At 49.2% G+C, this 12,386-nt stretch overlaps 1 protein-coding gene and 1 long non-coding RNA gene across 3 annotated transcripts in view; one reads left to right on the forward strand and one right to left on the reverse strand.

Annotated features, from left to right (window-relative positions):
• Positions 1-12,386, forward strand: part of LOC138758567 (adhesion G protein-coupled receptor L1-like) — a 674,108-nt gene that overhangs the window by 3,687 nt on the left and 658,035 nt on the right. The gene's annotated exons all lie outside the window — the stretch shown is intronic.
• Positions 7,161-10,418, reverse strand: LOC138756462 (uncharacterized). The gene is made up of 2 exons (XR_011353084.1): positions 10,353-10,418; positions 7,161-7,484 (listed from the first exon to the last, which is right to left on the reverse strand). It is a non-coding gene; the product is annotated as an uncharacterized lncRNA (long non-coding RNA).

Below are 12,386 nucleotides of genomic sequence, written 5' to 3' on the forward strand. Positions count from 1 at the left end.
TTTTATTGTCATCTGATTGCACAAGTACATCCCGACCAAGCAAAGTTCTCCGGTCCTCGGTGAAAAACAAGCAGACACACAATCAGACATAACACACATGGAGACAAACAATCCATAACATGGACTAGTATTCACATATGCAAATGTTTTGTGAATATGAGAGTCTTGGAGGGTGAGTGTGAGCGTTCCTTTGGTCGTTCAGTGTTCTCACTGCCTGAGGGGAAAAGCCGTACCTTAGCCTGGTGGTGCTGGCTCTGATCCTCCTGTATCCTCCGTTTGAAGAGTGCGAGGGGTCCTCAATGATTTTGCACGCCCTCTTCTGACAACGATCCCGGTAAATCACGTCGTTGAGGGAGGGAGGGGAAAGGGCATCGTCATGTTCTAAAGTTAGGTGGAGTGAGCGCAATGAAAAAGATGTCAAGACACATACTGGATGGTGGGTCAGTGGTTGACTTTTTTTTTTCGGCGGCATTGGTGGGGGTGTGAGGGGGAGGAGGGGGTTAGGCATTAGACTGCTGCGGGGGGGGTGGGGGAGGTGGTTGGCAGCAGCATCGGATCGAGGGGGAAGATAAAAGATGCCGCTTTGAAAAATTTGCTCACTCCCCTGCAACCCCACCCACAACCATCTCCAGCTATGTCACTGAAAAGGGGAGTATAGAGCTCAAGGTACCCGCTTTACAGGAATGAACCTCTGATTGCGACCACTTAACCTCCATTTCCTCCTTACCTCCAGCTTTGAGTAATTAACTGCACTGTTACTGCTTCACCACAAGGCATTTTCTTCCTTCTCACTGTTACCCCGTCAACGCATCCTCTTCTGTACTATCTCTCTCTCTCTCTCTCTCTCTCTCTCTCTCTCTCTCTCTCTCTCTCTCTCTCTCTCTCTCTCTCTCTCTCTCTCTCCGGGGTCCTTTGAGATATCATGCAGCACAGGGTGGGGCAGTGTTGCTGCAGCCCCGGAATCTGAGGTTCGGATCCACTGCCATCCTATACCCTCTCCCTATGGCCTGTGTGGAGTTTCCTCTGGGTGTTCGAGTCTCCTCCCACGATCCAAAGATGTACGGGCTTAGCGGGTGAATTGAGTGCATGTGGGCGGCGCAGGCACGTGAGCCAGAAGGTTCCGTAACCATGCTGCATCGCTAAGTGATATCTGGGCTTGTGGACTCCTCGAATACTGTTCACGGCCGACACCCCGTGGTGAGGATGGTGATTAAGGATTATCATTTACATGCATAAGTGCGATGTAGAAATCCAGCAAAATTCTTTCTCTTTGCAACTGCACAGGCATGTAAAATATGCCAACTGCGTGATTGAAATGACTACAATATTCCAAGACAGGAATCTGGATCAATAGAAAAGGTTATATTGGCTGTGTGGGTGTAATTGGGTGGCATGGGCTGGATGGGCCTTTTACTGCAATGGATGTCTTCATTTAAAAAATAATAAATGAAAGGAAGACAAGTATACATTCCCTTCTGCAATCTCACAGATTGAGCTGGTGTTGCAGACAAAGATGGTTTATCCGTCTGCTTTTCGTGGTCTGTGGTTGCGGGTTGGAATATTCATTCTTTCGTGGAATAAGGGCATCCCTTTTTTGTGTTTTTATTACCTAAGCTGTTGAGGGCAGGAAATATTGGAGGGACATGAGCCATGTGTAGCTAACTGGGGACGTACTTGGTCAGCATTGAGGTTGGGCTTGTTTTGGTGCTGTTGAGCCCTGCGGACAGATCTTTCATCGACCTCAAGAAGCTGGTGGGATCCAGGGATGGTGAAGGAATGGGAATGTACTTCCAGAGCAGGGCATTTGGACAAAGTCTGTGACTTTGTCTTCCAAGTTTGTTAATTGCAACAGAGAGGCGTCGAGCAGGACCTTGTTTCCAATAAATGCGAGTGAGCCTTGCAAGGTGCAGCTCCCATTGAAGCCCCATACTTGACAGAGCTTGCAGTGCAGTGACTCAGGGGGTTGGGAGGGGGCATGAAAGAAAAAGGGAAGAGAGAGAGACAGGGGAGCGAGACAGGGGAGCGAGACAGGGGAGCGAGACAGGGGAGCGAGACAGGGGAGCGAGACAGGGGAGCGAGACAGGGGAGCGAGACAGGGGAGCGAGACAGGGGAGCGAGACAGGGGAGCGAGACAGGGGAGCGAGACAGGGGAGCGAGACAGGGGAGCGAGACAGGGGAGCGAGACAGGGGAGCGAGACAGGGGAGCGAGACAGGGGAGCGAGACAGGGGAGCGAGACAGGGAGCGAGACAGGGGAGCGAGACAGGGGAGCGAGACAGGGGAGCGAGACAGGGGAGCGAGACAGGGGAGCGAGACAGGGGAGCGAGACAGGGGAGCGAGACAGGGGAGCGAGACAGGGGAGCGAGACAGGGGAGCGAGACAGGGGAGCGAGACAGGGGAGCGAGACAGGGGAGCGAGACAGGGGAGCGAGACAGGGGAGCGAGACAGGGGAGCGAGACAGGGGAGCGAGACAGGGGAGCGAGACAGGGGAGCGAGACAGGGGAGCGAGACAGGGGAGCGAGACAGGGGAGCGAGACAGGGGAGCGAGACAGGGGAGCGAGACAGGGGAGCGAGACAGGGGAGCGAGACAGGGGAGCGAGACAGGGGAGCGAGACAGGGGAGCGAGACAGGGGAGCGAGACAGGGGAGCGAGACAGGGGAGCGAGACAGGGGAGCGAGACAGGGGAGCGAGACAGGGGAGCGAGACAGGGGAGCGAGACAGGGGAGCGAGACAGGGGAGCGAGACAGGGGAGCGAGACAGGGGAGCGAGACAGGGGAGCGAGACAGGGGAGCGAGACAGGGGAGCGAGACAGGGGAGCGAGACAGGGGAGCGAGACAGGGGAGCGAGACAGGGGAGCGAGACAGGGGAGCGAGACAGGGGAGCGAGACAGGGGAGCGAGACAGGGGAGCGAGACAGGGGAGCGAGACAGGGGAGCGAGACAGGGGAGCGAGACAGGGGAGCGAGACAGGGGAGCGAGACAGGGGAGCGAGACAGGGGAGCGAGACAGGGGAGCGAGACAGGGGAGCGAGACAGGGGAGCGAGACAGGGGAGCGAGACAGGGGAGCGAGACAGGGGAGCGAGACAGGGGAGCGAGACAGGGGAGCGAGACAGGGGAGCGAGACAGGGGAGCGAGACAGGGGAGCGAGACAGGGGAGCGAGACAGGGGAGCGAGACAGGGGAGCGAGACAGGGGAGCGAGACAGGGGAGCGAGACAGGGGAGCGAGACAGGGGAGCGAGACAGGGGAGCGAGACAGGGGAGCGAGACAGGGGAGCGAGACAGGGGAGCGAGACAGGGGAGCGAGACAGGGGAGCGAGACAGGGGAGCGAGACAGGGGAGCGAGACAGGGGAGCGAGACAGGGGAGCGAGACAGGGGAGCGAGACAGGGGAGCGAGACAGGGGAGCGAGACAGGGGAGCGAGACAGGGGAGCGAGACAGGGGAGCGAGACAGGGGAGCGAGACAGGGGAGCGAGACAGGGGAGCGAGACAGGGGAGCGAGACAGGGGAGCGAGACAGGGGAGCGAGACAGGGGAGCGAGACAGGGGAGCGAGACAGGGGAGCGAGACAGGGGAGCGAGACAGGGGAGCGAGACAGGGGAGCGAGACAGGGGAGCGAGACAGGGGAGCGAGACAGGGGAGCGAGACAGGGGAGCGAGACAGGGGAGCGAGACAGGGGAGCGAGACAGGGGAGCGAGACAGGGGAGCGAGACAGGGGAGCGAGACAGGGGAGCGAGACAGGGGAGCGAGACAGGGGAGCGAGACAGGGGAGCGAGACAGGGGAGCGAGACAGGGGAGCGAGACAGGGGAGCGAGACAGGGGAGCGAGACAGGGGAGCGAGACAGGGGAGCGAGACAGGGGAGCGAGACAGGGGAGCGAGACAGGGGAGCGAGACAGGGGAGCGAGACAGGGGAGCGAGACAGGGGAGCGAGACAGGGGAGCGAGACAGGGGAGCGAGACAGGGGAGCGAGACAGGGGAGCGAGACAGGGGAGCGAGACAGGGGAGCGAGACAGGGGAGCGAGACAGGGGAGCGAGACAGGGGAGCGAGACAGGGGAGCGAGACAGGGGAGCGAGACAGGGGAGCGAGACAGGGGAGCGAGACAGGGGAGCGAGACAGGGGAGCGAGACAGGGGAGCGAGACAGGGGAGCGAGACAGGGGAGCGAGACAGGGGAGCGAGACAGGGGAGCGAGACAGGGGAGCGAGACAGGGGAGCGAGACAGGGGAGCGAGACAGGGGAGCGAGACAGGGGAGCGAGACAGGGGAGCGAGACAGGGGAGCGAGACAGGGGAGCGAGACAGGGGAGCGAGACAGGGGAGCGAGACAGGGGAGCGAGACAGGGGAGCGAGACAGGGGAGCGAGACAGGGGAGCGAGACAGGGGAGCGAGACAGGGGAGCGAGACAGGGGAGCGAGACAGGGGAGCGAGACAGGGGAGCGAGACAGGGGAGCGAGACAGGGGAGCGAGACAGGGGAGCGAGACAGGGGAGCGAGACAGGGGAGCGAGACAGGGGAGCGAGACAGGGGAGCGAGACAGGGGAGCGAGACAGGGGAGCGAGACAGGGGAGCGAGACAGGGGAGCGAGACAGGGGAGCGAGACAGGGGAGCGAGACAGGGGAGCGAGACAGGGGAGCGAGACAGGGGAGCGAGACAGGGGAGCGAGACAGGGGAGCGAGACAGGGGAGCGAGACAGGGGAGCGAGACAGGGGAGCGAGACAGGGGAGCGAGACAGGGGAGCGAGACAGGGGAGCGAGACAGGGGAGCGAGACAGGGGAGCGAGACAGGGGAGCGAGACAGGGGAGCGAGACAGGGGAGCGAGAATTTCCTCGGACTGCAGTTCCACCTGCTTCTCTGCAGAGAATCTGCCTACCTCCCCAAACTCTTCAACCAAATTTAAATTGGTGATACAGGAGACTGCAGACGTTAGAATCTGGGCCAAAACCAAAATGGTGGAAGAACTCAGTGGGTCAGCCAGCATCTGTGGAGGCAAAGGGAGATTTGAGGTCCTTGGTCCTGATGCAGTCTCAACCTGAATTGCCAGCCATCTCTTTGCCTCCACAGATGTTGCCTGGCCTGCTGTGTTTACCCAGTAGCTTGTTAGTAACTTGGTCCTTTTACTACCAGGTGTGGAATGCAGCAGCCTTGAGTCTCTAAGCCCCGCCCTGGTATCCCCGCAAAGTCTTAGCCTAGCACAGTTAGCGCAGAGGTTAGCCCAGCAATGCGGGTTCAAATCTGGTGTTGTCCATAATGGGTTCTTTACGTTATCCCTGTGACCATATGGTTTCCTCCAGGTGCCCACGTTCCAAGGGCATAGGGTTCATTGTTAACATTGGGTGTATTTGGGCGGCACAGGTTCATGGGCCGAAAGGGATGTGTTCAGTTAAACCTGGGCTTGTACTCCTCAAATCTGATCATGGTCCAATAGATCCCATGGTTAGCAGGTGATTAAAGGTTATTGTTATATTCCTAAGTACAGTGTCCAAATGCACCAATATCCTTATTTGCTGCAGGTTCATATAAATGCACCAATTACAATCATATAAATTAAATTGCCATGATAATGCAAGGCAGGAAAATCGATAGGTATAAAAGGATAAATAAATAAATATTCTCAGCTGCAGTTCCTGCAAGAAAAGAGAGTGACATTTCAACAGTGCAGACAAATTATTGTTGTGGTCTCGGAGTAGTTTATGGTGAGAACAGGAAGAGGGAGATTTGGGAGCCTGAAAACAGTTGGATAAAAACTGTTCTCTTATATTTTTACAAATTTTCAAGTCAAACGGTGCCAAAGACTAAATAAATTTCTGAAAGGAATACCTCCATTCATAGCTATTGCATCTCCGCTCCCCCCTCCGCTTCCCCCCCCCTCCCTTCCCCCCCCCTTGGGAAAAGCAAGAAAAGTAGAAAAAGAACAGAGAGCGAGACTAGACTAAAAAAGAGGAAAAAATGAGAGGTCCACCTTTCGGGTCTTAAATTACCCAGAGACCTGGAGGAGGGGTGTTGACGGGGAGCTCCGAAGCAAAGCAACTTGCCGTAGATATGTCTGCCAAATGTTGATTTAAAAACATCATATTTGTTCCTCAAACTGTATGCGGTCCTCAAGGGGAACACAACTTTGCATTTCTGCATTCCAGCGTGCCATTCCTAGACAGGATTCAGACTTCCAGGTAACCCCTATACATTTCCAGGCTACTGCTAATGTGATCTTTATAAATTGCGTTTGAAATAAAAACTTCTTGGATGGTGACCATGGTGGTGAACCAGCAGGGGGGGATGTCTTGGGCGTGAGGGCCCGCACAGGCAGCGAGCTGTGGCATTGCGGGGCAAGGAACCCACACAGGCTGTGGGGCTGCTGGTGTCTTGAAACCGATGGATGTGGAACAGGGAACCAGGTATCAGAACCGGGATTCGAGCGGGCGCTGAGGGAAAGGAGGTCCCTGGGTGCTGAAGGCTTCCTCATCGGGTTTGGGTGACTGATGATTTGGACTGAATTCCTGGTGAATTCCTGGACACTCAGTGTCTCTGGGTTGGGCGGGTTGGTGGGCTGGGAGACAGAGACATTCTTTTGTTTCTCTTCTGTCTGTGAGGGGCACCGTGAAATCTTTGCCTGACTAAAGGCGATTTTGTGTAGTATTACATTTTTGTTGTATTACATGACAAAAAATAATATCTGATTCGAGGCGTCAGACTTTAGGGATGAGAAAAATTAAGCTCCAAGTGTCTGAAGCCCTGACCCTTGAGTGAGAAATATTCACGAGCCTAATGTCTGGTTACTTCGATGCAAACGTGTTTGTGACCTGATCAATGCTTTGAAGACCAAAGCAATAAATTGAAACACATGGGCGGCTGTGATTTTTATTTTATGGGCTCTATTTTATTTCATGAGTCAAAAAAAATCACCAAATTAAATTTGGCTATAAAATACATGAAATGAGAGCTGCTTGTGTGGATAGAGGAAGGAGGGTGTTAACTCTTTCCCTCCCTCAAAGATGCTGCCTGCTGCCAGGGCCACTCAGTCTTGCCCTCGGAGTGGAAACCAAGCAAGGTGATTTGTTCCCGACCCCCACCCCCCATCCGAGCTTCCCCAGGAAGGGAAACGGGGTAATAGCGAATGCCGGGAACATGTCCCAATGCAGCACATTGATTTTAGCAGCTGCTTTAGATCCCAAGCTCTGACAATAAATGGTTTTATTTTGTCAAACTTCCGTACCTTCAGGCGGAATTACATCAACCTCAGGTCCATCACCTCTTGGTTCAAGAATTGCTTTATTTTCTCTGCGGCTATCAAGTTCTTGAACCTTCTCTAACCAGAACCATAAACCAGTCCAGCACCTCTGAAATATCTGTGTGTGCCACACTACAAGGTCCTGGTGAGACAGCGTCTGGAGCATTTCTTGTCTCCTTACTTGAGGAAGGCTTTGGAGACAGAGCAGAAGAGGGTCACCAAGTTGATTTCGGAGACGAGGAGAGGTTGAGTCGTCCGGGACTGTACTCACTGAAATTTAAAAGAATGAGGGGGTTTTTACAGAAACGTACAAAATGATGAAAGGCATAGATAAGATCGAGGTCGGTAAGCTGTTCATATTGGTGGGGGAGACTCGAACTAGGGGACACAGCCTCAAGATTTAGTAGATTTAGGACGGAGATGAGGAGGAACTGTTTCACCCAGAGGGATCTGTGCAATTCACTACCCATTGGAGCAGTGGAGGCAACTTCTTTTTAAAATATTTTATTGATTTTAATAAATAGGTTATACAAACAAAAAGGGTAGAATTCAATAAGATGATATGGACAGTTACACAAACTAAATAAAATATTCTGTACAACACTAACATACATAAATTGTAAATCGTATCCATAATTCATATTCTAAATAGTAACACTTTTTTAGAAAAAAACTCTAATAATGCAAATAATAAAATGGAAAAGGAAAGAAACTCCAACCCCGTACTGAACCGCGCTGCTAGATATGACTGGTATTAAAAGGAAAATGAAGGTAAAAATATATTATCTCAGGAAAGTGGAAAAGATACAAGTCAAACAATTAAATTACTTTGGAGTAAAATTATAAAGTAAGAGAGTGATTCATAATGACCCCCTATAATGTCTGGAATCTTCTATCTGAATTATTAATTGAATAATGAATCTTTTCCACGTTCAAACAGGACATGATGTCACGTAGCCACTGATCATGAGTGGATGGGGCAGCATCCCTCCGTCCAAGTAAAATCGCACGCTTCACCAAAAGAGAGGCAAAAGAAATAGCGTGTCTTTCTGAACCCGAGATAAAGAAGAATCACCCACACCCCCTGTTGTTCCAAAGATAACTACCAAAAGATTTGGTGTTAAATCTATGCTGGAAATGTTTGATAGAGTGTGGAAAACCTCTCCAGTACTTCTCTAAAATAGGATAAGTCCATAACACATGAATTAATATCGCTTCTCTGCTCTTACACCTGTCACACCAGGGGGTAATATTAGAATAAAAATGAGACAATTTTGCCTCAGACAAATGCACTCTTTGTACCACTTTGAATTGTAATAGACAATGTCAAGCACATAACGAAGAGCTATTAACCAACTTAAGAATTGTGCCCCAATCCCCATCCGATATAGTCAAATTTAAATCCTATTCCCAAGCATTTTTGATTTTAACTAACGAAGTCTGTTTTAAATATAACAATTTCTCATAAATAATAGATATTGAATTTTATGAGAAGACATTTAAGCTTTAAAAAAAACTCATCTACAAAATTTGATTCAGACCTTCTTGGAAAATTAGAAACGCGATTCGAGAAAATGCTGGACTTGCAAATATCTAACGAATTAAGATTTGGCCAGGTTAAATTTAGCAGTAATCTGTTCAAATGATGCAGAATATCCATCAATGAACAGATCCTTAACGCTTTGAATCCCCTCTCTATAACCGCCTTTGAAAAATATCATCATGTAAAAATGAAGAGGGTTGGAAAAAAGTGATTGGATAACATTAGGATTTGAGAGAGAAAATTAAGAAATGCAAAACAGATCATTAAAGCTTTGAATACCATCTCTGAAAAATATCGGCATGTGGAGAGGGTTGAAAAAATGTGATTGGATATGATCGGACTTGAGAGAGAAAAATTACGAAATGCAAAATGTTTTTTTTAATCGTGCCCAAATTCTCATAGAATATTTAACAATTGGATTGTCTATTAACTTTGATTTTAAACTACCTCTAAATATATTTAAGAGACGGTTGGATAGATTTTTACATAGTAGGGGAATTAAGGGATATAGGGAAAAGGCAGGTCGGTGGAAATGAGCCGATCATCAGATCAGCCACAATCTCATTGAATGGCGGAGCGACGGGTCGGATGGCTGACTCCTGTTCCCATTTCTTATGTTTGTATCAATTTCATTATGCTTTCTTGCATGAGCTACAACTGAAGATTTATTTATCTATCTTTTTATATCCTCTTTTTCTGTCTTGGCATATTATGGCAAACTGTACGATTTGTTACAGTACATATTGCATACCTGTGTTGGCTGCCGCAAAGAAGAATTTTGGCACGTGTATACTTTACTTGTGTATATGACAATATATGCTCGTTTTCAGTTTTGTTTCACTGGCTCTGCATTTAGCAATGGGGAGGGAAATTAGGCAGGTTCATAGTGTGGTTAAGAAGGCGTTTATTGTGTTGGCCTCCATTAACCGTGGGTTTGAGTTCAAGAGTCTTACTGCTCTACAAGACCTTACACCCCACTTGGAATATTGTCTTCAGTTCTAACTGGCTCACCACAGGAAGGAGGTGGATGCTGTGGAAAGGGTGCAGAGGAGATTTACAAGGGTGTTGCCTGGATTGGAGAGTGCGCCTGATGGTTGAGGAAATTTGGTCTTTTTGAAGTGTCAGAGGATGAGGGTGACCAGCTAGAGGTGTACAAGATGATCGAGTGGATGGCCAGAGGCTTTTTCCCAGGCCTGAAATGGCTAACGTGAGGGGGCATAAATTTAAGATGCTTCGGTGCAAGTACAGGAGGCATTTAGGTTTTTCCACGCAGAGAGTGGTGGAATTTAAAAAAAAATGCAGCAGGGAAATTCCAGATAGTTGGTAGAGTAGGTTGTTAGGTTGGAACAACACTGTAGGCCGAAGGGCCTGTGTGGCGGTCTGTTATGCTCCATGATTTGTTGTGTTTGTGATCAATGCTAGAAGCATTGGAGAGTTTAACTTTTTTTTAAACACCGGCATTACTGCAGTAGTTTGCAAGCCTTTTTTGTTGCTTGTGTCCACTCCATCAGAACCTCAACAGGAAGGTAATTACAGCCTCTCTTCATTTTGGATAAATGATCTCTCTCCAGATGCAAAAACAAACGGAGACTGACCTTCAGTCACACATCTCTGCCAACATATGCCTCGTACCAGTAGTTTTAAGAAGATTTAGGGTGATGTCAAAATCAAGACTTGTATTTACAATGAACCTTTTATGACATCGGAGATAACACAAAATATTTCACAGCCAATGAAGTAACTTTTCAAGCAGAGTCACTGTTGTAATGTTGGAAAGAAGGCAGCCAGCTTGTTCAGAACAAGCTGGTATGGATCATGTGTTTTATTGATGTAGTGAACCAGACCATGTCAGATTGCCTTCCTGATTTAAACATCCCATTCCCTTGTCCATTGACCACACTCAAGAGAAATCGGGCAGCGTGAACATTTTATAATGATACCATTGTCACCAGCGGGACGTGCTAATGTTAATTTTAGCTCCAGAATCAACAAGGCTAGTCAATGATGTCAGAGCTACTCCCTTTCTGACCCAGAGATTCGGGTTAAAACATGACCTCGGGTGGGTAACTGTGAGGGTTTCCTCTCCCATCCCAAAGAGGTCGTTTAACTGGTTGCTTTGAACTGCTCCCCCCCACCCCCCGTGTGGTTGATTGTTAGCATCTGGGATGCTTTGACGAGATTAAAGTTTAAAAAAAACACAACACTGGAGAAACTCAGCAGGTCAAATGGTGGATGTCATGTAGTAATGATAAAGATACAGAACCGAAGTTTCGGGCTTGAGCCCTTCATCAAGGTGTGAGCAAGATGTCGGCAGGTGCCCGAAGAAAATGGTGGGAGGGAGGGGCAGGCGGTAATAGGTGGATAAGGGAAATAGGAGGAGGGGGGGATGGCTCTGTGAATGGAGAGGGAAGAGGTAGCGAGTTGGAGGGGATGGGGAAGAGAGGAAGTGGACTAGCAGAAATCCCTTCCACAGGACCCGACCCAAGAAGAGAATTTCTGTGCTGATGAGAGTCCAAGGAGAACAAATCAGGATTAATGTAGGATTAGTGAAGGTGAACCTATGGCTTTCTCAGAGCTTAAACTTCCTAAAGATGTTGAGGAAGGCAAGGCTAGTGGCCTCCATCTTGACAACATTTTACAAGAGCACAACTGAGAGTGGCATCATTGTGTGGGATGGTGGCTGCAAAGCATTGGAGCAGAGGGGAATACAAAGGATCATCAAAATGGCCGAGAAGTTCCCTTTCCTCTATTGGCATTTACCAGGAGCTTTGCTTAAATAGGGCTCGAGGAATTATTGAGGACCCCTTCCCTCCGGTGCACAATATCTACTACCAACAGGAAGGAGGTACCGAAGCATCAAAAACAGCACTGGCAGGCTGGGAAATGGCTTCTTCCCGCAGGCTGTGAGATTGACGAACGATCTCCTGCACAGAGTTATGATGCGGTGTGTGGGCATTTTTGAGCGTGTACATGTACCACGGTCTGGGAAAAAAACGCTGTCTTGTTGGATGATAATGAACTTGAAGTGCAGGTGTCTAAGAGAGAGGGAATGGTTCTTTTTTATCTAGTCTAGAGCAGCGTTTCTCAACCTTTTTACTCTTGTGGAACCCTTGAAATAGTTTTTGTCTCAGGGAACCCCTGCATAAAAACTAATTATATATCATTATTAATATCTATCTCTTATATATTTTTATTATGGTAAACATTATATATATTTTTTTGGATAGCCTGTTTAAGGAAAATATTACCCCTTTTTATGTCAAATTTATTGGTAATGCAAAAAAAAATCATACTGCTCATTTATGAGGACCTCACACCGAGGTTTTCATTTTAAATAAAATAAGAGGTTGAAGTCTTTATTATAATAACCAAGGATTTTCCAACAATATGCCATCCGTGTATAGTAAAATTCCAAGTATAAAATTAAACAAAAATTACTCAAAAATGCATTACCCTATTTATCGCTGTTTCTCGCGGAACCCTGGTTGAGCAACACTGGTCTCGATGTTCAACCATATGATGCTGGGAGACTTCACATTTCCTCAGCAGTTAGATGAAGCAAATTAGAGCTTTTAATGTACAGAGTGAAGACTTGGATATTTGCTCTTTCCCCTGATTGCAGATATCCA

Source organism: Narcine bancroftii, chromosome 3, assembly GCF_036971445.1.
Source record: "Narcine bancroftii isolate sNarBan1 chromosome 3, sNarBan1.hap1, whole genome shotgun sequence".
In the NCBI taxonomy this organism is placed as follows: domain Eukaryota; kingdom Metazoa; phylum Chordata; class Chondrichthyes; order Torpediniformes; family Narcinidae; genus Narcine; species Narcine bancroftii.